The sequence below is a fragment of the Bombina bombina genome, chromosome 4, assembly GCF_027579735.1.
Source record: "Bombina bombina isolate aBomBom1 chromosome 4, aBomBom1.pri, whole genome shotgun sequence".
NCBI lineage: Eukaryota > Metazoa > Chordata > Amphibia > Anura > Bombinatoridae > Bombina > Bombina bombina.
In genome coordinates this window covers 740,670,932-740,693,900 of record NC_069502.1, presented here as the reverse complement: position 1 = coordinate 740,693,900, position 22,969 = coordinate 740,670,932, and the positions used below count along the sequence as shown (strand labels likewise).

The window sequence follows — 22,969 nt, the reverse complement described above, 5'->3', positions numbered from 1 at the left end:
AACCTTGGCTTGTCTGTATTGCACTGTGTGCATTCTCCTTGTGAGTACCCTGTATATTGAATACATGTGAATTTCCAAGTATAAGACTAATAAGGCATCTCTTCTACTTTTGTCTCTTAGGACATTGTTTGTATTTTTCACTGTTCAAAGAGAGCTGACTGCTCAATATTGGATTGAGATCATCTGGTCACAGATATTTCTCAACTGACTTTTAAATCAATTTACCCCAATTGTGTGATCATTTTTTGCCTTTTTTGATTGTGCTATCATATTTTACTGTGTCATATATTTTATTTGTGTGCGCACCTCTGATACGATATTGTGTACAATATTGTTTGTTTTTTATGGCTTGTGCGCTGACCCAGTTGTTAATGTTTACTTCATGTGCTATCTCTCTGAGCCTAAGGGAAATAGGTAGGGAAATGTCTTCTCAACATGGTCAGAAGGTAAACATTTCATTCTGTGACTGCCAACTGTGTTCACAGGCTGTGGGAGCAGAGTGCGGCTGTTCCCACATTCTGTGGTCATGGGAAGTGGAAGCAGAGCGCAATCGGTTCTTTTGGCCATGCATAGGTAGGAAGTTGCCTTTGGCACACTTTTCCCTTATGTGATGAGCTGATAGCATGTGTTGTAGATTCTTAGCAATTGGGTAGGTAGTGACCAAAAGGTAAATGGTCCCTCCTATTTGTCTCTCCATACCGTCAGTGGTTCAAAGAAATTTCTTTACCGGTGGGGTCTTCAGGATGTGACTGACCTTGATGGAACAGGTACAAGAAATCCTCTTAAAAGACTTCAATTTGTGTTGTTGGGCATTTTCTTTGCCCGGTGCTGATTCTTTCATAGGTGTGAGGAATCAACGTGCGTTCATTCTCCTTGGTGGAGAGGGTGAATCAGCTGAGCGGCTCCGCAGCCTTGGCTTGTCTGTATTGCACTGTGTGCATTTTCCTTGTGAGTACCCTGTATATTGAATACACGTGAATCTCCAAGTATAAGACTGCATAATAAGGCATCTCTTCTACTTTTTGTCTTTTAGGACGTTGTATTTTTCACTGTTCAAAGAGAGCTGACTGCTCATAATATTGGATTGAGATCATCTGGTCAGATATTTCTCAACTGACTTTTGAATCAATTTTCCCCAATTGTGTGATCATTTGTTTTGCCTTTTTTGATTGTACTATCATATTTTACAGTCTTACGTTCCATATATTTTATTTGTGTGCGCACCTCTGATACGATATTGTGTACAATATTGTTTGTTTGGTGGTGTTTTTTATGGCTTGTGCGCTGACCCAGATGTTAATGTTTACTTCATGTGCTATCTCTCTGAGCTTAAGGGAAATAGGTAGGGAAATGTCTTCTCAACATGGTCAGAAGGTAAACATTTCATTCTGTGACTGCCAACTGTGTCTACTGGCTGTGGGAGCAGAGTGCGGCTGTTCCCACATTCTGTGGTCATGGGAAGTGGAAGCAGAGTGCAATCGGTTCTTTTGGCCATGCATAGGTAGGGAGTTGCCTTTGGCACACTTTTCCCTTATGTGATGAGCTGATAGCATGTGTTGAATTCTTAGCAATTTGGGTACATAGTCCCAATTTGTGTCTCGATACCTTCTGTGGTTCAAAGATTTCTTTACCGGTGGGATCTTCAGGATGTGGCAAACATTCTTTCTTTCAATTACAGCAATCTGGCATTTTCTTTGCCCGGTGCTTATGGTTTCATAGGTGTGAGGAATCAACACGCGTTCATGCTCCTTGGTGGAGAGGGTGAATCAGCCAAGCTGCTCTGAAGCCTTGGCTTGTCTAAATTGCACTGTGCATTCTCCTTGTGAGTACCCTGTATATTGAATACATTTGAATCTCCAAGTATAAGGAACTGCATAATAAGGCATCTCTTCTACTTTTGTCTTTTAGGACATTGTATTTTTCATCATTCGAAGATGGCTGACTGCTCATAATATTGGATTGAGATCATCTGGTCACAGATATTTCTCAACTGACTTTTTAATCAATTTTCCCCCATTGTGTGCATTTTTTTTTTTTTCTTTTTTGATTGTACTATCATTTTACAGTCTTACGTTTCATATATTTGTGTGCGCACCTCTGATACGATATTGTGTACAATATTGTTTGTTTTTTATTGCTTGAGCGCTGACCCAGTTGTTAATGTTTACTTCATGTGCTATCTCTCCGAGCCTAAAGGAAATAGTTAGGGAAATGTCTTCTCAACATGGTCAGAAGGTAAACATTTCATTCTGTGACTGCCAACTGTGTTCACAGGCTGTGGGAGCAGAGTGCGGCTGTTCCCACATTCTGTGGTCATGGGAAGTGGAAGCAGAGTGCAATCGGTTCTTTTGGCCATGCATAGGTAGGGAAGTTGCCTTTGGCACAATTTTCCCTTATGTGATGAGCTGATAGCATGCGTTGGGAATTCTTAGCAATTGGGTAGGTAGTGACCAAAAGGGTAAATGGTCCCTCCTATTATTCTCTCTATACCATCAGTGGTTGAAAGAAATTTCTTTACCGCTGGGGTCTTCAGGATGTGACTGACCTTGATGGAACAGTTACAAGAGACTTCAATTTGTGTAATCTGGCATTTTCTTTGCCCGGTGCTTATGCTTTCATATGTGTGAGGAATCAACGTGCATTCATGCTCCTTGGTGGAGAGAGTGAATCAGCCGAGTGGCTCCGAAGCCTTGGCTTGTCTGTATTGCACTGTGTGCATTCTCCTTGAGTACCCTGTATAATTAATACACGTGAATCTCCAAGTATAAGAGACTGCATAATAAGGCATCTCTTCTACTTTTGTCTTTCAGGACATTGTATTTTTCACCATTCGAAGAGAGCTGACTGCTCATAATAATGGATTGAGATCATCTGGTCACAGATATTTCTCAACTGACTTTTTAATCAATTTTCCCCAATTGTGTGCATTTTTTGCCTTGATTGTGCTATCATATTTTACAGTGTCATATATTTTATTTGTGTGCGCACCTCTGATACGATATTGTGTACAATATTGTTTGTTTTTTATGGCTTGTGCGCTGACCCAGTTGTTAATGTTTACTTCATGTGCTATCTCTCTGAGCCTAAGGGATATAGTTTGGGAAATGTCTTCTCAACATGGTCAGAAGGTAAACATTTCATTCTGTGACTGCCAACTGTGTTCACAGGCTGTGGGAGCAGAGTGCGGCTGTTCCCACATTCTGTGGTCATGGGAAGTGGAAGCAGAGTGCAATCGGTTCTTTTGGCCATGCATAGTTAGGGAAGTTGCCTTTGGCACAATTTTCCCTTATGTGATGAGCTGATAGCGTGTGTTGTGGATTCTTAGCAGTTGGGTAGGTAGTGACCAAAAGGTAAATGGTCCCTCCTATTTGTCTCTTCATACCGTCAGTGGTTCAAAGAAATCACACAATTTGTGTAATCTGACATTTTCTTTGCCCGGTGCTTATGCTTTCATAGGTGTGAGGAATCAACACGCGTTTTATGCTCCTTGGTGGAGAGGGTGATTCAGCCGAGCGGCTCCGAAGCCTTGGCTTGTCTGTATTGCACTGTGTGCATTTTCCTTGTGAGTACCCTGTATATTGAATACATGTGAATCTCCAAGTATAAGAGACTAATAAGGCATCTCTTCTACTTTTGTCTTAGGACATTGTTTGTATTTTTCACCATTCGAAGAGAACAGACTGCTCATAATATTGGATTGAGATCATCTGGTCAGATATTTCTCAACTGACTTTTGAATCAATTTTCCCCAATTGTGTGATCATTTGTTTTGCCTTTTTTGATTGTGCTATCATATTTTACAGTCTTACGTTCCATATATTTTATTTGTGTGCGCACCTCTGATACGATATTGTGTACAATATTGTTTGTTTTTTATGGCTTGTGCGCTGACCCAGTTGTTAATGTTTACTTCATGTGCTATCTCTCTGAGCCTAAGGGAAATAGGTAGGGAAATGTCTTCTCAACATGGTCAGAAGGTAAACATTTCATTCTGTGACTGCCAACTGTGTTCACAGGCTGTGGGAGCAGAGTGCGGCTGTTCCCACATTCTGTGATCATGGGAAGTGGAAGCAGAGCGCAATCGGTTCTTTTGGCCATGCATAGTTAGGGAAGTTGCCTTTGGCACACTTTTCCCTTATGTGATGAGCTGATAGCGTGTGTTGTGAATTCTTAGCAATTGGGTAGGTAGTGACCAAAAGGTAAATGGTCCCTCCTATTTGTCTCTCCATACCGTCAGTGGTTGAAAGAAATTTCTTTACCGGTGGGGTCTTCAGGATGTGACCGACCTTGATGGAACAGTTACAAGAAATCCTCTGAAAAGACTTCAATTTGTGTAATCTGGCATTTTCTTTGCCCGATGCTTATGCTTTCATAGGTGTGAGCAATCGACACACGTTCATGCTCCTTGGTGGAGAGAGTGAGCCAGCAGAGTGGCTCCGAAGCCTTGGCTTGTCTGTATTGCGCTGTGTGCATTCTCCTTGAGTACCCTGTATATTGAATACATGTGAATCTCCAAGTATAAGAGAGATTGCATAATAAGGCATCTCTTCTACTTTTGTCTGATATCTGAGATTTTGAGCTGATAGCATGTGTTGTGCATTCTTAGCAGTTGGGTAGGTAGTCCCCAAAAGATAAATGGTTTCCATACCATCACTTTTCACTTCATTCTTGTTTTTCACTTCAAATAGAATTCTTCACCGTTTAGATTTTCATGCAAAACAGACGGAAGAGATTTCTCAAATCAAATTGTTGATATGGTTTTTTTATGCTAATATGGGAAAGGCAACAACTCTGTACATTTGTATACTTGATTCACCTAAAGCATCAAGTTGTCTGGTTTCTTACGCTAAGTGTGTGTTTTGTGTTTTTCACAGATTACAGAGAACCTAATCGAACGCCTTTATGCAACTATTGAATAATTGGAACACAACTTGTGACTTTAGCCCAGTGACATTAAGCTAGGTAAGAATGAACGGTTTTGCGTTTGGTAGTGTATTGACATTCAGGAATGGTTAATAGCATATTTGCTCACTTGCTTTGTAATCTGACTGATCACAGCAGTGACTTATTTAATATGCAGCGTATTGTTTAAGCACTGGACTGGAAGTGCAGATTTTTGTCTGTTTTAGAAGGAAAAATAAAATGAGTTGTCCTAATGAAATAAAAATATACATTCCTATTTTTATAATCCCTTTTTAAAACGAGGACCCTATAAAAGTTTAGTTGTCTAGAACAGTGGTTCTTAAAATTTTGCAGACACTGGTACAATTGGCAGTGCAAATAAAATAGGTATATTCAAATTATATTACAATATATTTAACCAATCAAGTTAATCCAAACAGCCCATGGTACTTACTGTGTTGCTGCTCGTGACTCAGTGTAAATATAAAAAGACTGCACATCTTAATGGTAGTAAATTGGAAAGTTGTTAAATTGCACGTTCTATCTGAATCATAAAGGTTTACATTTGACTTGTGTCCCTTTTTTGAGCTAACCAAAGCACAAATTGCACAATTTAATATAAATTGATTTTATTATAAATTATGCAATAAAATGATTATTAGTCCAATGGGGTTAGAAGTACTGAAGAGCACTGCAGGTCTTGGGCAGAAACTGCTGCTCATCAGAAGCGCTAGTTGCCCGACCCCAGCTGTGTAACACGAGCTTTTGATAGGATCAGTAGCAGCTTTAATTCTGAGCCAGCAGTGCTCTGAGTCCCAAGCGGTACTTCACTATAAGTTTACCCCTAAGGTGCTGGGTCGCTAGTCGTAAAGTGACAGTCGCACCAGATGTTTTTTTTATTATTAAAAAAAGGTAGATAATCCCTTTTATTACCCATTCCCCAGTTTTGATTAACCAACAGTTATAAAATACACGTTTTACCTCCTGATTAGCTCTGCAAACTGTCCCCTTATTTCAGTTTTTGACAGACTTGCATTTTAGCCAATCATTGCTCACTCCTAGGTAACGTCACGTGTGTGAGCTCAATGTTATTTACATGAACTAATGCCCTCTAGTGGTGATAAACTGTCAAAATGCATTCAGTTTAGAGGTGGCCTTCAAGGTCTAAAAATTAGCTTATGAACCTACCTAGGTTTAGCTTTCAACTAAGAATACCAAGAGAACAAAGAAAAAATGGTGATAAAATTAAATTGGAATAAGTTTAAAATTACATGCCCTATTTGAATCATTAATGTTTTATTTTGTACTTGACTGTCCCTTTTCAAATTGCAACCTATTTTTAGATTATAAATGGCCTTTTAGCTATGTTACTGCTCAGATGATTGTATTGTAGGATGGAAACTACTGTTTGGCATGAATGTTTGTCCCATGTGCTCATTTTAATTTTTTTATTTATTGCAGGTTCTGTCATAGCTGTCTCTTTAAAGATGAACAATTAAACTTATATACACACACGGTGCGCACAGGGAAAAAGGTGATGATGGCCGAAGTGCAGCATTTTTCTTCGACTACCTTGAACGATAAACATGGATGTAATTTGGATTTATGACCTCTGGCTGCTATTTTAAGTGTTGTGTTGCTGTGTCTCAATAAAGCTTTGACTTCTCTTACATGGGTGTTTTTTTATTTTTGGCTCTTTACAATATGAAATGTTTACGTTCTACAGTTATAAACCTCTTGCTCTCGAGGAACATCAGTATTTGCATTGTTAGGTTCTGGTGATACATGATGACATCTAACTCATTGGGGACTTGGATGAAGGCAGAGGCTCATGCTTGGGGTGGAACATGAGCATTTGGAGGGTCATGAGCCACCCACTATTGATAGGGGACAACAGACTTTTTTTAGTAGGTGGAATTACTGTAATCTGGATCACCAGCAACCTTAGGCAACAGGGTGCTTATTGATAAGGAGTAGCAGGTTTTTAGAGCCCTATTATCCAATAAGCCATAGAGGGTCACGAAATTGAACATGTGCAAAAAGTCACCCCTTTGTAATAAGGGTAGGTTGTTTGCTATCATGAGTCATTGATGGCTTTCCTCGTCTCCAGCTTGGACAAATTCAGGACCCACATCACCGGCCAGCTTAAGGTTTCCAGGTTCCTGGTGTCCCACTAAGAGAGCTGGGTAAGGTGCAGGGTCACATGTGGGGTAAGAGATCACAGGGAAATATTTCATGGATATTTAAGCACCAGACCACTTAAATTGAGTAAAGCTTTAGGTGACCCAAGGGAAAACTAACTAGGCAGGGGGGGAGAGTGGACCTGAAGAAAAGGACAACTCCTAGTTTTTCTTATTTTGGAATCTTTTACTTTATGAGGTTGATCAGCCTGTAGTCTATGCCCTCCTTGCATCCTAACTGGCTCCGCCCCCCCCATTACAAGCGGCTCGTGCCCGCTGAACCCCTTCCCCCATACACTAAGGCCTACGGGAGGCCTGACATAAGCCAACTCACTACCTCCCGTCACTCACAGCTAATAGATTACCTTTTATAGCGAGGTAGGGACCACTATTTATCTGCATTTAAAAACTGAGGCTTTACTCCTATTTGATCCAGTTGCATATGACTCATATATAATGTGTTACATTTTATTCCCATGGTTACCGAGATGGTGCTATTATCTATATCAATTGTTCTCCTTTTATTGATACCCCAGTTATATTTCATGACACTGACTCCTCTTATACCAATATTACACTGCTATAGGTTAGTTATTGCAATAACAGTTGCCATATTTGCGCGCCACTTGCCTTTTTCTCATATGTAAAGTGTATAAGTATTTTTTCTTGATTATGCTCCGTGCCTGGACATACTTTTTGTTCTGTATATACTTAATGCCTCAATAAAAAATATAATTTAAAAAAAAAAAAATTGCATGCTCTATCTGAATCGAGAGAATGAATTTTGGTTTAGTTACCCTTTAAATGTCCTTTAGAGAACAGGTATGTAAGCATGAAGATTTAGAAGTAATCGCAAACTTAATGTGGCTGTCAAATTGATATTTAAAAAAAAAAAAATTTTACATTGTTTTAATGAAATTTTGGACAAAAACATGTTTTATGTGCATTATAAACTCCTCAGCTGATATAGCATATCATTGGATATCATTGTTGAAACTTTGACCCTTTATGTCACAGCCGCCTGACACATTAGAGCCAATCAACATCAGACACTCCCTCACACACTCCCAGCTACTCGGAATCCGCCATTTTAGACTCATAACGACCTTGCTTTTTTAATGAGGACGTGTTGTGTTTTTGCTCCTGACATTAATAGGAAAAACATAGCTAGGCTAGTGTATTTACAGTCCAGAAGGACTCCACTCATCTCTGCTGCAAGCACAGCACCCCAAAAAGCCCTTTTTAGGGCTATATTTCGTGCCATTTTTTTGTTTTTTTTTCTATTTTTTTTTTATTAGCATTTGCCTGGCTTTCAGCTGTGTGTTTAAGGCTCACAGCATATGCTGTGACTACTGCCACCACTGATATGTCCCTAACAACATTAGTTTAAATTTAACTAACCCAAAATTTAATTATTTTTCTAGTGTAATTTTTTTTCATTTTCTATCAGGCCAGTGTCACACAGCATATACTCTGGTTCATTGCTCTGTGCCAGCCAGCAGCCACCAGTGTTAATATCCGTTTATAACATTTTAAATTTAAAAAAATATTTTGCTAGTGTAATCTAATTACATTTACTATCATGCCTGTGTCTGTCAGGCTCACTCAGCATTAATATACCATTGATATACCTCATTTTTTTTCAGTCTTTTGGTTAATTGGTCTGTGCCAGGCAGCCACCCAGCACTCATATCTATTCTTCCCCTTAATTTTAATATAAAAAAAAAAGTTTAAATTGGTTTGCTAGTGTAATCTAATATAATTTTCTATCCGGCCTGTGTGTTTTGCTGACATAGAGAGCCTACTGTGTTTACTTGATGCCCTCCCTAGTCTATGAGCCACGACTCATATGTGTTTAACCTTTTTTTAATTCCCCCCCCCCAAAAAAAATAAATTCATTTTTCTAGTGTAATCTAATAGTATTTTCTATCCGGCGTGTGTGTGTATCTGACTTGCAGAGCCTACTGTTTTTAATAGCTGCCCTTCCAAGGCTATCAGCCACGACTCATATGTATGTGCTTAACCTTTTTCTTAAAATTTCCAAAAAAAAGTCTTTAAATCATTATGCTAGTGTAATCTAATTGTGTTTTCTATCAGGCCTGTGTCTAACTGTCTCTGACTTACACAGCATACTGTTGTTATAATTGCTGCCCTACGTAGCAGCCAGCCAGTGCGACCACTCATAGTCATATGTGCATTGCACTTCTTAACAATTTTAATATTAAAATTTTAAAATATTTTGCTAGTGTAATCTAACTTTATTTTCTATCAGTCCTGTGTTTTTGTCACTTACACAGCATACTGTGTTAAATTGCTGCCCTACCTACCATCCACGACTCATATCTGCCAGCCTGTCTGCCAGGCCCAAGTAGCCAATTAGTGGCACCAATCACAATTCTTGTAACAGTAATTAAAAAAAAATCATAATTTTTTGGACTGCAAATATTCAGTCTCCTAGTGCCTTTGAATTGCATTTACCTCTTGCCTGCCACTGCCAGCCTTTTGTGCCAGGCCGTCTAGCCAACTATTTACACCAATCATAATTGTTGTCACAGACAGTATAGTTAGTAATTTAAATAAAAACATTTTTTAGTGTTGATCTTAATCCTCAGTTTGCTCGTGCCCTAGAATTGCACTTTTCTACTGCCTTCCAAGCCTGTGTGCCAGGCCTACTTGAAAAATATTTACACCAATCATAGTTGTTGTGACAGTATTCTTAATAATTAAAAATTAAAATTGTTGGTAATAGTTGTTGTGAATCCTCAGTTTGCTGGTGCCAGTGAATAGCACTTTCCTCCTGCCTTGCAGCCTGCTGTGTGCCCGGCCCACCTAGCCAATTATTGCCAGCAATCATATTTCTTTTAACAGTATTGCAAAAATTGTCAATCATCACTGTTTTGACTGTCAGTAATCAGTCTCCTAGTGTCCTTGAATTGCATTTACCTCCTGCCTGCCAGCCTTTTGTGCCAGGCTGTCTTTCCAACTATTTACACCAATCATAATTGTTGTCACAGTATAGTTACTAATTAAAAAATTCTTGATTGTTGATGATCTTAATTCTGTTTGCTGGTGCCATTGAATAGCACTTTCCTCCTGCCTTGCAGCCTGCTGTGAGCCAGGCCCACCTAGCCAATTGTTGTCAGCAATCATATTTCTGTTAACAGTATTGCAAAAATTGTCAATCACTGTTTTGACTGTCGGATGCAATTCAAGGACACTAGGAGACTGATTACTGACAGTCTAAACAGTGATGATTGACAATTTTTGCAATACTGTTAACAGAAATATGATTGCTGACAACAATTGGCTAGGTGGGCCTGGCTGACAGCAGGCTGCAAGGCAGGAGGAAAGTGCTATTCAATGACACCAGCAAACTGAGGATTCACAACAACTATTACCAAAAAATTTTTATTTTTTAATTATTAGAATACTGTCACAAAAAATATGATTGGTGTAAATATTTTTTAAGTAGGCCTGGCACACAGGCTTGGAAGGCTGTAGAAAAGTGCAATTGTAGGGCACGAGCAAACTGAGGATTAAAATCATCAACAATCAAGATTTTTTTAATTTGTAACTATACTGTGACAACAATTATGATTGGTGTAAATAGTTGGCAAGACGGCCTGGCACAAAAGGCTGGCAGGCAGGAGGTAAATGCAATTCAAGGACACTAGGAGACTGATTACTACCTCCTGCCTGCCAGCCTTTTGTGCCAGGCCGTCTTGCCAACTATTTACACCAATCCTAATTTTTTTTGTCACAGTATAGTTACTAATTAAAATTAAAAAAATCTTGATTGTTGATCTTAATCCTCAGTTTGCTCGTGCCCTACAATTGCACTTTTCTACAGCCTTCCAAGCCTGTGTGCCAGGCCTACTTAAAAAATATTTACACCAATCATATTTGTTGTGTCAGTATTCTAATAATTAAAAATTAAAATTTTTGGTAATAGTTGTTGTGAATCCTCAGTTTGCTGGTGCCATTGAATAGCACTTTCCTCCTGCCTTGCAGCCTGCTGTGAGCCAGGCCCACCTAGCCAATTGTTGCCAGCAATCATATTTCTTTTAACAGTATTGCAAAAATTGTCAATTATCACTGTTTTGCCTGTCAGTAATCAGTCTCCTAGTGTCCTTGAATTGCATCTACCTCCTGCCTGCCAGCCTTTTGTGCCAGGCCGTCTTGCCAACTATTTACACCAATCATAATTGTTGTCACAGTATAGTTACTAATTAAAATTAAAAAAAATTTGATTGTTGATCTTAATCCTCAGTTTGCTTGTGCCATTGAATTGCACTTTTCTACTGCCTGTCAGCCTGTGTGCCAGGCCCAACTATCCAATTAGTGCCAGCAATCATATTTCTTTTAACAGTATTGCAAAATTTGTCATTCATCACTGTTTTGACTGTCAATCTGCAGTCTACTAGTGCCCTTGAATTGCATTTTCCTCCTGCCTGCCTGTGTGCCAGTCCCAACTAGCCAATTAGTGCCACCACTCATATTTATTGTAACAGGATTGGAATTTTTGTTAATCAAAACTGTTTTGACTGTGATTCTTCAGTCTCCCAGTGCCATTGAATTGCAGTTTCCTTTCTCCCAGCGTGTGTGTCAGACAGGCCCATTTGACAAATAGTGCCAAACAATCATATTTGTTGCCACAGTACTTGTAAGTTGTAATATTTTAAAAAATTAACAATTTGTGATTTTTAAAACATCTGTCTTTTTTGTTGTTGTCAGTCTCACAGCGTATACTGTGCCCACTTTCACAGTGCCACCACTCAATTGGTGTAATAGTATTGTTAGTGTCCATTTAAAAAAAATGACAGGCAGAGGCAGGCCACCCCGCAGGTTCCGTGGTCGTGGTGCTGTGATTCCTTTAGACCCTACAAATATGCACATTGTTCAGACGCCGGGTGCCAGGGGGGACGCAAAAACTTCTGAGGAGGACCTAGTTGAATGGCTAACACAGGACACCCAATCTTCTTCAGCTTCCGCTGCTAGTCCTCCTAACCTTGATGCACCATCTAAGTCCAGCTGTGCTTTGCGCAGGTCTCAAGTGACCACTAGCACCACAGCCGCTTCACTTGATCTGTCACAGGAGTTATTGACACATCATTTGGAAGAAATGAGTGATGCGCAACCATCATTGACAGAGGATGTAGATAATAGTGATCAGTCTCAGTCAGGCAGCATTACTGACATGGAGGTACGGTGTGATGATGATGTACCCGCTGCTGCTTCCTTTCTTGATGTTTCAGATACAAGTGAAGCGGTTGATGATGATGTGTCGGTGGATGTCACGTGGGTGCCTGCTAGAAGAGAAGAAGAAGAGGGGGAAAGTTCAGATGGGGAGACAGAGAGGAGGAGGAGACGATTTGGAAGCACGGGGAGGTCGTCTCAAGGAGCTAGTGGCACAGTCAGACAGCATGCATCGTCACCAGGGGTCAGCCAGACAGCACGCCGATGCCCATCAACGCATGCTGTTGCAACCACCAGAATGCCGTCATCGCAGAGCTCAGCAGTGTGGCATTTTTTTTGTGTGTCTGCCTCTGACAACAGCGATGCCATTTGCAACCTGTGCCAAAAGAAACTGAGTCGTGGGAAGTCCAACAGCCACCTAGGTACAACTGCTTTGCGAAGGCACATGGTCTCCCATCACAAAGGCCGATGGGAAGAACACATGAGTAGAAGCAGCACACAAAGTGAAAGCCGCCCTCCTGCTCCAGCATCTTCAGCCACGTCAACCAGTGCTGTCCTCCTTGCCCCCTCTCAACCATCCTCCACTCAGTCTCTCTTACGTAGCAGTTCCTGGTCATCTGCCCACAGTCAGGTGTCTGTCAAGGACATGTTTGAGCGTAAGAAGCCAATTTCTCAAAGTCACCCCCTTGCCCGGCGTCTGACAGCTGGCTTGTCTGAACTCTTAGCCCGCCAGCTTTTACCATACAAGCTGGTGGAGTCTGATGCTTTCAAAAAATTTGTATCTATTGGGACACCGCAGTGGAAGGTACCTGGCAGAAATTTCTTTTCACAAAAGGCAATCCCAAACCTGTACTCTGTTGTGAGAAAGGAAGTTATGGCATGTCTGGCACACAGCGTTGGGGCAAGGGTCCATATGACCACGGATAGCTGGTCTGCAAAGCATAGTCAGGGCAGGTATATCACCTACACTGCGCATTGGGTAAACCTGCTGACTTCTGACAAGCATGGAATGCGTGGCTCTGCAGAAGAGTTGGTGACACCGCCACGACTTGCAGGCAGGCCTGCTGCTACCTCCTCTACTCCTCCTACTCCATCCTCTTCCATAACCTCTTCCTCGGCTGAGTCCTCTTCAACTTCTGCGTCTTGCTCCACATCTATGGCACCTCCCCAGGTACTATGCTACATCCCGGGTACGGCAGTGTCACGCCGTCTTGGGGTTGACTTGCCTGAAAGCGGAGAGTCACACCGCACCAGCACTCCTGACCGCCCTGAACGCACAGGTGGATCAGTGGCTGACTCCGCACCAACTGGAGATTGGCAAGGTTGTTTCTGACAATGGAAGTAATTTGGTGGCGGCATTGAAATTGGGCAAGTTGACACATGTGCCGTGCATGGCACATGTGTGTAATCTAATTGTACAACGATTTGTCCATAAGTACCAAGGCTTACAGGACGTCCTGAAGCAGGCCAGGAAGGTGTGTGGCCATTTCAGGCGTACCTACACGGCCATGGCGCACTTGTCCGATATCCAGCGTCGAAACAACCTGCCAGTGAGGCGCTTGATTTGCGACTGCCCGACACGGTGGAATTCAACACTCCTAATGTTTGACCGCCTGCTCCAACAAGAAAAAGCTGTTAATGAGTATTTGTATGACCGGGGTGCTAGGCCAGCCTCTGGGGAGCTGGGGATATTTTTGCCAAATTACTGGACGCTCATGCGCAATGCCTGTAGGCTCATGCGTCCTTTTGAGGAGGTGACAAACCTTGTCAGTCGCACCGAAGGCACCATCAGCGACATCATACCATTTGTTTTCTTCCTGGAGCGTGCCCTGCGAAGAGTGCTGGATCAGGCAGTAGATGAGCGTGAAGAGGAAGCGGGAGAGTTGTGGTGTCCATCACCCCCGCAAACAGCCGAATCAGCATTGCTTGCTGGACCTGCGGCAACGCAGGAAGAGGATTGTGAGGAAGAGGAGTCAGAGGAGGAATGTGGCTTGGAGGAGGAGGAGGAGGAGGAGGAGGAGGAGGAGGAGGAGGAAGACCAAGCACAACAGTCATCCCAGGGTGCTCGTTGTCACCTCTCTGGTACCCGTGGTGTTGTACGTGGCTGGGGGGAAGAAGATACCATCAGTGAGATCAGTGAGGAGGAGGAACGCGACATGATTAGCTCAGCATCCAACCTTGTTCAAATGGGTTCTTTCATGCTGTCGTGCCTGTTGAGGGACCCTCGTATAAAAAAGCTGAAGGAGAACGACCTGTACTGGGTGTCCACGCTCCTCGACCCCCGGTATAAGCATAAAGTGCCTGAAATGTTACCAAATTCCCGCAAGTTGGAAAGGATGGAGCATTTTCATAATAAATTAAAAACTATGCTTTACACAGCGTATAAGGGTGATGTCACAGCACCACGGGGATGTCACAGGGGAAGAGATGAAATTAATCCTCCTCCTCCAACGACCACGGCGGCAAGGACCGGGCGCTTTCCTGACGTCTTGTTGATGGAGGACATGCGTACATTTTTAACTCCCATGCACCATCAGAGCCTTTCGGGATCCAGCCTTAGAGAAAGACTCAACCGACCGGTAGAAGACTACCTAGCTTTAACTGCGGATCTCAACACTCTCAGGAGCGATGGACCCCTTGACTACTGGGTGTGCAGGCTGGACTTGTGGCCTGAGCTATCCCAATTTGCAATGGAACTTCTGGCCTGCCCCGCTTCAAGTGTCCTGTCCGAAAGGACTTTTAGTGCAGCAGGAGGTTTTGTCACTGAGAAGAGAAGTCGCCTAGGTCAAAAAAGCCTTGACTATCTCACTTTTATAAAAATGAATGAGGGCTGGATCCCGAAGGGACTGACATTGGGCGATACATTTGAATAAAAAAAGTCCTGATGATGAGATGAGCTGGCTTGGGCTACAACTGGTACACAGGCTGGCCTTTTTTTTGGTTATAAAGCCGGAGGACTTGCTTGACTTATCCGCCAGAACTAGTGTTCAAGCCACAAGCTTTTAGGGCACTTTATAAATGTTTTACAAACATCGATTTTTCTGGCCGCTGCTACAGCAGTTGCTACAACAATACCCCAATTTTTCAGTCATTTGTACATTCCGAATTTTTCTGGCCTCTGCTGCAGCTCTGTGGGTACAAAACTCAAATAAAAAAAAAAGGCACATAACACTAGTGATTAAACTGTTACGAATTGTACAACTTAACACACCACTCATATCCGGTGGACCATTAAATTGAACGCAAAATGCCACAAATTTGAAAGAGTAGGACCGACCAAGCATCTTTATCCGTCTCTTGGTTGCTCCAAATTATCTCTGTGTTCCATCTATGCCATACCTGTACTCTATTGTGCAAAAGGGTGGCATATGTGGTGTTTCATGCTGTTGTGCCTGTTGCGGGTCATGGCCCATGATATAAAAAGGCTGAAGGAGAACGACCTGTAATGGGTGCCCCATCCAGTTTTTAGAAAAATGTTCCTGGTTCCTCTCAATTATCTCTGGGTTTCTAAAATGGATGCCATACCTGTACTCGCTTGTGCAAAAGGATGGAATATGTGGTGCTGTTTCCTGCAGTTGTTTCTGTAGAGGGTGCTGGACCCTCTTATAAAAAAGCTGAAGGAGAACGACCTGGAGTGGGAGTCCAAGCATGGTTTTTGGGGCTATTTCACTTTTACAAACAATAATCTGTGGGTTTCACAAATCAATGCCGTACCAGTACTCTATTGTTCCAAAATTTGCCATATGTTCTCTTTCCTGCTGGTATTTTGTTTGAGGGTCCTGGACCCTCTTATAAAAATGCCTAAGGAGAAAAAGGTGTACTGGGTGTCCACTCATTTTTCTTTTCTATTTAACAATTGACCAAAATGATCTCTGGTTTTGTAAAATCAATGCCTTTCCTGTACTCTATTGTTCAAAAGTATGCCATATGTCCTCTTTCCTGCTGGTGTTTTGTTTGAGGGTCCTGGACCCTCTTATAAAAAGGCCTAAGGAGAAAGAATTGTACTGGGTGTCCATCCAATCATTTTTTTTATTCAAATTCACGGTTGCAACAAATTATCCCCGGGTTTCTAAAATCAATGCCTTTCCTATAATCTTTTTTTTCACAAAGGATGCCATATGTCCTCTTTCCTACTGCTGGTTTTGTTGAGTGTCCTGGAGCCTCTGCTAAAAAGGCCTAAGGATAAAGAAGTGTACTGGGTGTCTATTCAATGTTTTTTTCGATTTCCCGGTTGTAACAAATTTTCTCTGTGTTTCAAAAAATCAATGACTTTCCTGTAATCTATTTTTCAAAAGGATGCCATATGTCCTCTTTCATGCTGTTGTTTCTGTTGAGGCTCCGGGACACTCTTATAAAAAGGCCTAAGGATAAAGAAGTGTACTGGGTGTCCAATCAATGTTTTTTTCTATTTCCCGGGTCATATAACTGATCTCTGTGTTTCTAAAATCAATGCCTTTCCTGTAATCTAATTTACAAAAGTATGCCATATGTCCTCTTTCCTGCTGCTGGTTTTGTTGAGGGTCCTGGAGCCTATGCTAAAAAGGCCTAAGGATAAAGAAGTGTACTGGGTGTCTAATCTATGTTTTTTTAGATTTCACGGTTGGAACAAATTATCCCCGGGTTTCTAAAATCAATGCCTTTCCTGTAATCTATTAGTCACAAGGATGCCATATGTCCTCTTTCATGCTGCTGGTTTTGTGGAGGGTCCTGGAGCCTCTGCTAAAAAGGCCTAAGGATAAATAAGTGTACTTGGTGTATAATCTAATTTTTTTGAGATTTCACGGTTGCAACTAATGATCTCTGTGTTTCTAAAATCAATGCCTTTCCAGAAATCTATTTTTCTAAAGGATGCCATATGTCCTCTTTACTGCTGCTGGTTTTGTTGAGGGTCCTGGAGCCTCTGCTAATAAGGCCTAAGGATAAATAAGTGTACTGGGTGTCTAATCTATGTTTTTTTAGATTTCACGGTTGGAACAAATTATCTCTGGGTTTCTCAAATCAATGCCTTAAATGTAATCTATTGTTCAAAAGGATGCCATATGTCCTCTTTCCTTTTTTTTTTTTTCTCTGTATTTCTGTTTATTTTAGAAAATGTAATGCACTTATAGGTTCACTAAGATTATGACTTTGCACACTGCCATTTTCCATGCAGCATTTTGACATGTTGTGTGATATGACTAGAAGATTGAAGAATGGTATGTTTTGAATCTGCTGAGCATAATAATAAAAAAAAAATTAAATTTAACTTGAGTTAATAACTGAAGCATGACTTCAGGAGTCAGGTGTGGTCGTAGGTAGTGGTTGTTGTTAGCAGATTATTTTTATTGCAAAATGCAATTGCCACAGCGTGCATAAAATGTGTGTCACTAGTCCAAATCTTACCTTTTTTTTCATTCAGGATTAGTTTGGGGTCCGGCGCAATATTGTAAACGCAAAAAACAGGTCTCCGTACCCGTTGATATAAGGGGTGACTACTAGTGCTTTTACCAGGCTCCTCTTGGATAGCCCCATAAAGTGTGACTATGAATCCCAAAAAGAAAATTAAATTAAGGTTGAAAACTAAATCCTAAGTAAATTGTAAGACCTGGAGCTCCTCAAACACACGTCCTACCGCAACAGCTATAGGCTCCGCCCACCCAAATCTTACCTTTTTAATGCCAATTGATATTGCCACAGCTGGAACAACAGTAAATAACATGTGCGTCACCACAGTCTCCAAAGCTGTTGTCGGATGTATACAAAAACACTGATAAAGTATTCCTTTCGGGGCGCAAAGAGATGGCTACCGGAACACTCCAGGAACTTCCCAAGACTAAGAGTCGCTGTCTTGTGTTTCTGGTGATGTTGGAGACATCTGGGTAGTGTACAGGGAGGCCCAAAATCCTCTCCATCTCTGTGCACCACAGGACAGGACGTCCTTGTCATCCATAAGCACATGAAATTGCTGGCATTTTCGTTGCTTCAAGAAGTTCAGTTTTTGTGGTGATAGTACATAATTAAATAAACTTTGGTTTCCTACCATACTCAAGACAATCTTGTAGTTCAAGCTTCGGACTTGCTGTGGGAAACAGTGGCCGGTCCATACCAGGAAGATGATTTAGACAGAAGTAACGGGCTCTGATTGCAGGTGACACATGTTTATCGTCAATCATCAAAGGGGTTGCGTGCAGAATATGGCTGATGGCCCCTTATTCACATGTTTGTCCAGAGCAACAACATTTGCAAACAGCCAGAAGAGAGGTTGGTTCTCACCAGCCTTAAGTTGAGCTTCAATTACCAAATGCTGATATTCAAAACATAGACAAACAGTGCCTTTAAAAACACATTTGCAATATGGATTCACCAGAGCAAGGTCATTGCAAGTATTTCCCACAATAACAAAATTAAAATGACACAACTCCGCAATCTTCCCCTTCACATTATTATTGTCACACCATTGTACTCCTATGCCCACCTCCCTGCTCTTGTTTTTGTTGAGGGTCCTGGAGCCTCTGCTAAAAAGGCCTAAGGATAAAGAAGTGTACTGGGTGTCCAATCAATGTTTTTTTCTATTTCACGGGTCATATAAATTATCTCTGTGTTTCTAAAATCAATGCCTTTCCTGTAATCTAATTTACAAAAGTATGCCATATGTCCTCTTTCCTGCTGCTGGTTTTGTTGAGGGTCCTGGAGCCTCTGCTAAAAAGGCCTAAGGATAAAGAAGTGTACTGGGTGTCTAATCTATGTTTTTTTAGATTTCACGGTTGCAAAAAATTATCCACGGGTTTCTAAAATAAATGCCTTTCCTGTAATCTATTATTCACAAGGATGCCATATGTACTTTTTGATTCTGTTGTTTCTGTTGAGGCTCCGGGAGCCTCTTATTAAAAAGGCCTAAGGAAAAATAAGTGTACTGGGTGTCTAATCAATGTTTTTTTTCTATTTACCGGTTGCAACTAATGATCTCTGTGTTTCTGAAATCAATGCCTTTCCTATAATCATTTTTTCAAAAGGATGCCATATGTCCTCTTTCCTGCTGCTGGTTTTGTCGAGGGTCCTGGAGCCTCTGCTGAGCATAATAAAAAAAAAAAAATAATAATTTAACTTGACTTAATAACTGATGCATGACTTCAGGAGTCAGGTGTGGTCGTAGGTAGTGGTTGTTGTTAGCAGATTATTTTTATTGCAAATTGCAATTGCCACAGCGTGCATAAAATGTGCGTCACTAGTCAAAATCTGACCTTTTTTTTTTCATTCAGGGGTGTCCGGCGCCATATTGGAAAGGCAAAAAACAGGTCTCCGTACCCGTTGATATAAGGGGTGACTATAGTGCTTTTACCAGGCTCCTCTTGGATAGCCCCAGAAAGTGTGACTATGAATCCCAAAAAGAAAATTAAATTAAGGTTGAAAACTAACTCCAAAGTAACTTGTAAGACCTGGAGCTCCTCAAACACACGTCCTACCGCAACAGCTATAGGCTCCGCCACCCACAAATCTTAACTTTTTTTTTTTTTTTTTATCTTTATTTATAACAAAGACAAAGAAATTTGTTACATTGACGGTTAGCAAATAAGAGCAAATACAGGTGTCATAATAATTATAAAGCATACATACATAGTTAAATAAGAATTCTAAAGTGTCCGTGCATAAATACAAATCTTACAAACTTGTTAGAACAAGCATTCATATATCGGTTAAAAAGTGCATAGTGTAACCGTGTAAACTTTTATCAAATCACTAATCTTTCTTTATCTTAGCTGCATTTTTATCTTTTCGCCCCCCCCACCCCTCACCCCCGCAACAAAAACGACAAAAAAAAAAAAAAAAAAAGGCCTATCCTCTCTTCCCAGCCCCCACCTCCCCCCGACCCCTCACTCGGTGTCCTCTAGCCATTCACCCGGAAAATGGCCCGCCAAGATATTCATCTGTATAAATTCCGCGTTTCTGATTGGTTTAATTAACTTTTTTTGATGTATTAGGGGCAAAGATCTTACATATACCTCCCATTTTTTTTTAAATACTGCTAAATATTTGTTTTGTGGATATGGTATGTTAATCTGTTCTATTATGAATTGATCCGTCAAAGCCCTTTTGAATTGGGCCATTGTAGGTGCAGTAGATGCTTTCCATGTTTTAAAGATAAGGTTACGTGCTGCTAATATAATAGTATTTATTAGGTTATAATTCTTAGGTATACCCTGGAATTTTACCAAGAAAAAATCTCAATCGGAGATATTTTATAGTCCAATTTCAAAATTACCGTCATCCAAAATATGATTTTCCCCCAGTATTGGCAAACCAGTGGGCAGCTCCATAAACAATGGAATAAGTCAGCTCCTATGGCTGAACATCTAGGGCAGAGAACCTTTGATTTGTACCATTTAGAGAGGACAGCAGGTGTTAAGGTATCTCTGTAACCCAACTTTCATCTGTGACTCCCTCCATGATGTCGGGACCCAACTCTGTTGGACTATTTTAAAACTCCCCACAATAGTCTGCTCATCTATATCCGGAAATAGGGTAGCCCATCTATCAATTATCTCATTTACTTGTAAGTTTGACGCTTTCTGGTTTAACAGTAGATACAAAGGAGAGATTGCATATATTCCTGCTGCATAGATAGAGATCCTTGTCTGCAGCTCACCTAGTGACCAATTATTTCTGTATTTTGTGAGCAGCTGCTGGAGAAATTGTCTAACTTGGAGATAGGCATAGAATTGACGCGTACCTATATCAAACCGAGTTGCAATTTCCTGAAATAATAATGGAAATCCTCCTGCATCTCGTAATTGCCACAAAGTTTGGAGACCTTTTGCCTCCTAATCTTTGAATATCTGGTTGGAAATGCCAGGACTAAACTCTGGGTTACCCACCATGGGTAAATATTGTGAAACATAGGGAGAGTTACCCAGTTCTGTACATAGCCTTTGCCAAGCCATAATAACATTCTTAAAAGTGCCTAGATGAAATATGTTGGATGGGATTGAGGTGAGTGGACAGTGTAAAAGAGCTTTCACCTGGAAGGGAGCCACAACCTGTGATTCCCAAGTACACAAAGTAATTTGCTCCTTCCCAGTTAACCAATCTATTGCAAATCTAGCTATAATAACCAGATTGTATGTCTGGATATTAGGTAGTGCCAGACCCGCTGCTATCTTGGAGTTCATGAGCCTATGAGAGGCAATCCGCGGTCTCTTGCCATTCCATAAGAATTTGGAACAAGCCTTATTGTATATAGTAATATCTTTTTTATGCAAGAACCATGGGATATTTTGTAAGATGTAGAGAAGCTTTGGGAAGATAACTGATTTAATCAGAGTCACCCGTGCAGTTAATGAAATCGGTAACCTGGCCCATTCCTCCAGCTCCCTTTTACAGGAGTCCATCACCATCTTATGATTTAAGCTATACCATTCTTCCGGATTTCTGGATAGTCTTAAGCCAAGATATGTAATCTGGAGGACCTCTTGAAAGGGATGGTTCACCTGCGGTGAGGTGTTTTTGTATATCCACATTAATTCCGACTTAGAAGTATTGATCTTGAACCCTGAGATTTCACCAAACTCTTGGGTAATACTCTGTAAAACGGGTAATGACACTTTAAGGTTAGATAGAAATAGAAGAAGATCATCCGCGTAGAGGAGAAGAACCATCTTCTCACCTGCAAATGAAATCCCATTAAGCTCTTGACGTAATCGTATAGCCAGAGGTTCTACGCTAAGATTAAACAAGAAGGGGGAGAGTGGGCAACCTTGTCTAGTCCCTCTGAATAGGTTAAATCGATTAGTAGATGTATTATTAATAATTACCGCGGAAGAGGGAGTACTATAGATTAAACGTATATAGTTATTAAAAGAACCCGAAAACCCAAATTGATTTAACGCACCAAACAGATGGTCCCAACTAACCCTATCGAAAGCCTTTTCCGCGTCGACCGTTAAAATAGCCTTATCTATACTTTCGTGAGACTCATAGCCTTGTATGTATTCCAGAAGGATTCCATCAGGATTAACAATTTCCTCATATTCCTTACCGGCTTACGTCCAGGCATAAAACCAGATTGATTCTCATGGACTAAATCGCCCATGTGAGGTTTCAATCGTGAGGCTACAATAGACGCGAGCAGCTTATAGTCGGTATTTAAGACCGAGATAGGTCTGTAGGAGCTTGGTAACTCGGGATCTTTCCCCTTTTTTAATATCAGAGAGATATTTGCAGCTGAGAAGGAGGCAGAGCACCTTGTATTCTCAGAGAAGTAAAGATTAAATAACTTAGTAAGTATAGGTAACACCTGAGGTTGTAGAATTCTGTAATATTCGATGGGAAGGGCATCTGGACCAGGTGCTTTATTAAGTTTTGCATTTTTAATTGCCCATAATATTTCTTCTTCAGTAATGGGCATATTAATGCTATCCCTAGCTTCTATGGATAAACGCGGTACTTTAATCTTTCCCCAAAAGGCCTCTTTCTTATCTGGATTAGGAGGGTCTTGTTTATATAAATCCTGGAAGAAGTCAAAGAACCCTTTTTCTATATCTGTGTGCCTCGTAAATCTCGTGGATCCTTGTTTGATAGCAGCAATTGCGTGTCTAGCTGAAGGTTTAGTTAGCTTCGCTAGGAACTTAGCTGATCTACCTGTGAACCCCCCATATCTGGCTTTCATTCTAAGTTCTTCCTGGGCACTGGTCTGTTTTATGTGTGTATCCCGCAGT

The 22,969-nt window shown here is 41.0% G+C and overlaps 1 long non-coding RNA gene across 1 annotated transcript in view; it reads left to right on the top strand.

Annotated features, from left to right (window-relative positions):
• The window catches only part of LOC128656821 (uncharacterized), an 82,748-nt gene that overhangs the window by 9,394 nt on the left and 50,385 nt on the right, over window positions 1–22,969 (top strand). Inside the window, exon 4 of the long non-coding RNA XR_008402067.1 lies at window positions 4,875–4,962. This is a non-coding gene — a long non-coding RNA (uncharacterized LOC128656821). The remainder of the gene's footprint in view (window positions 1–4,874; window positions 4,963–22,969) is intronic.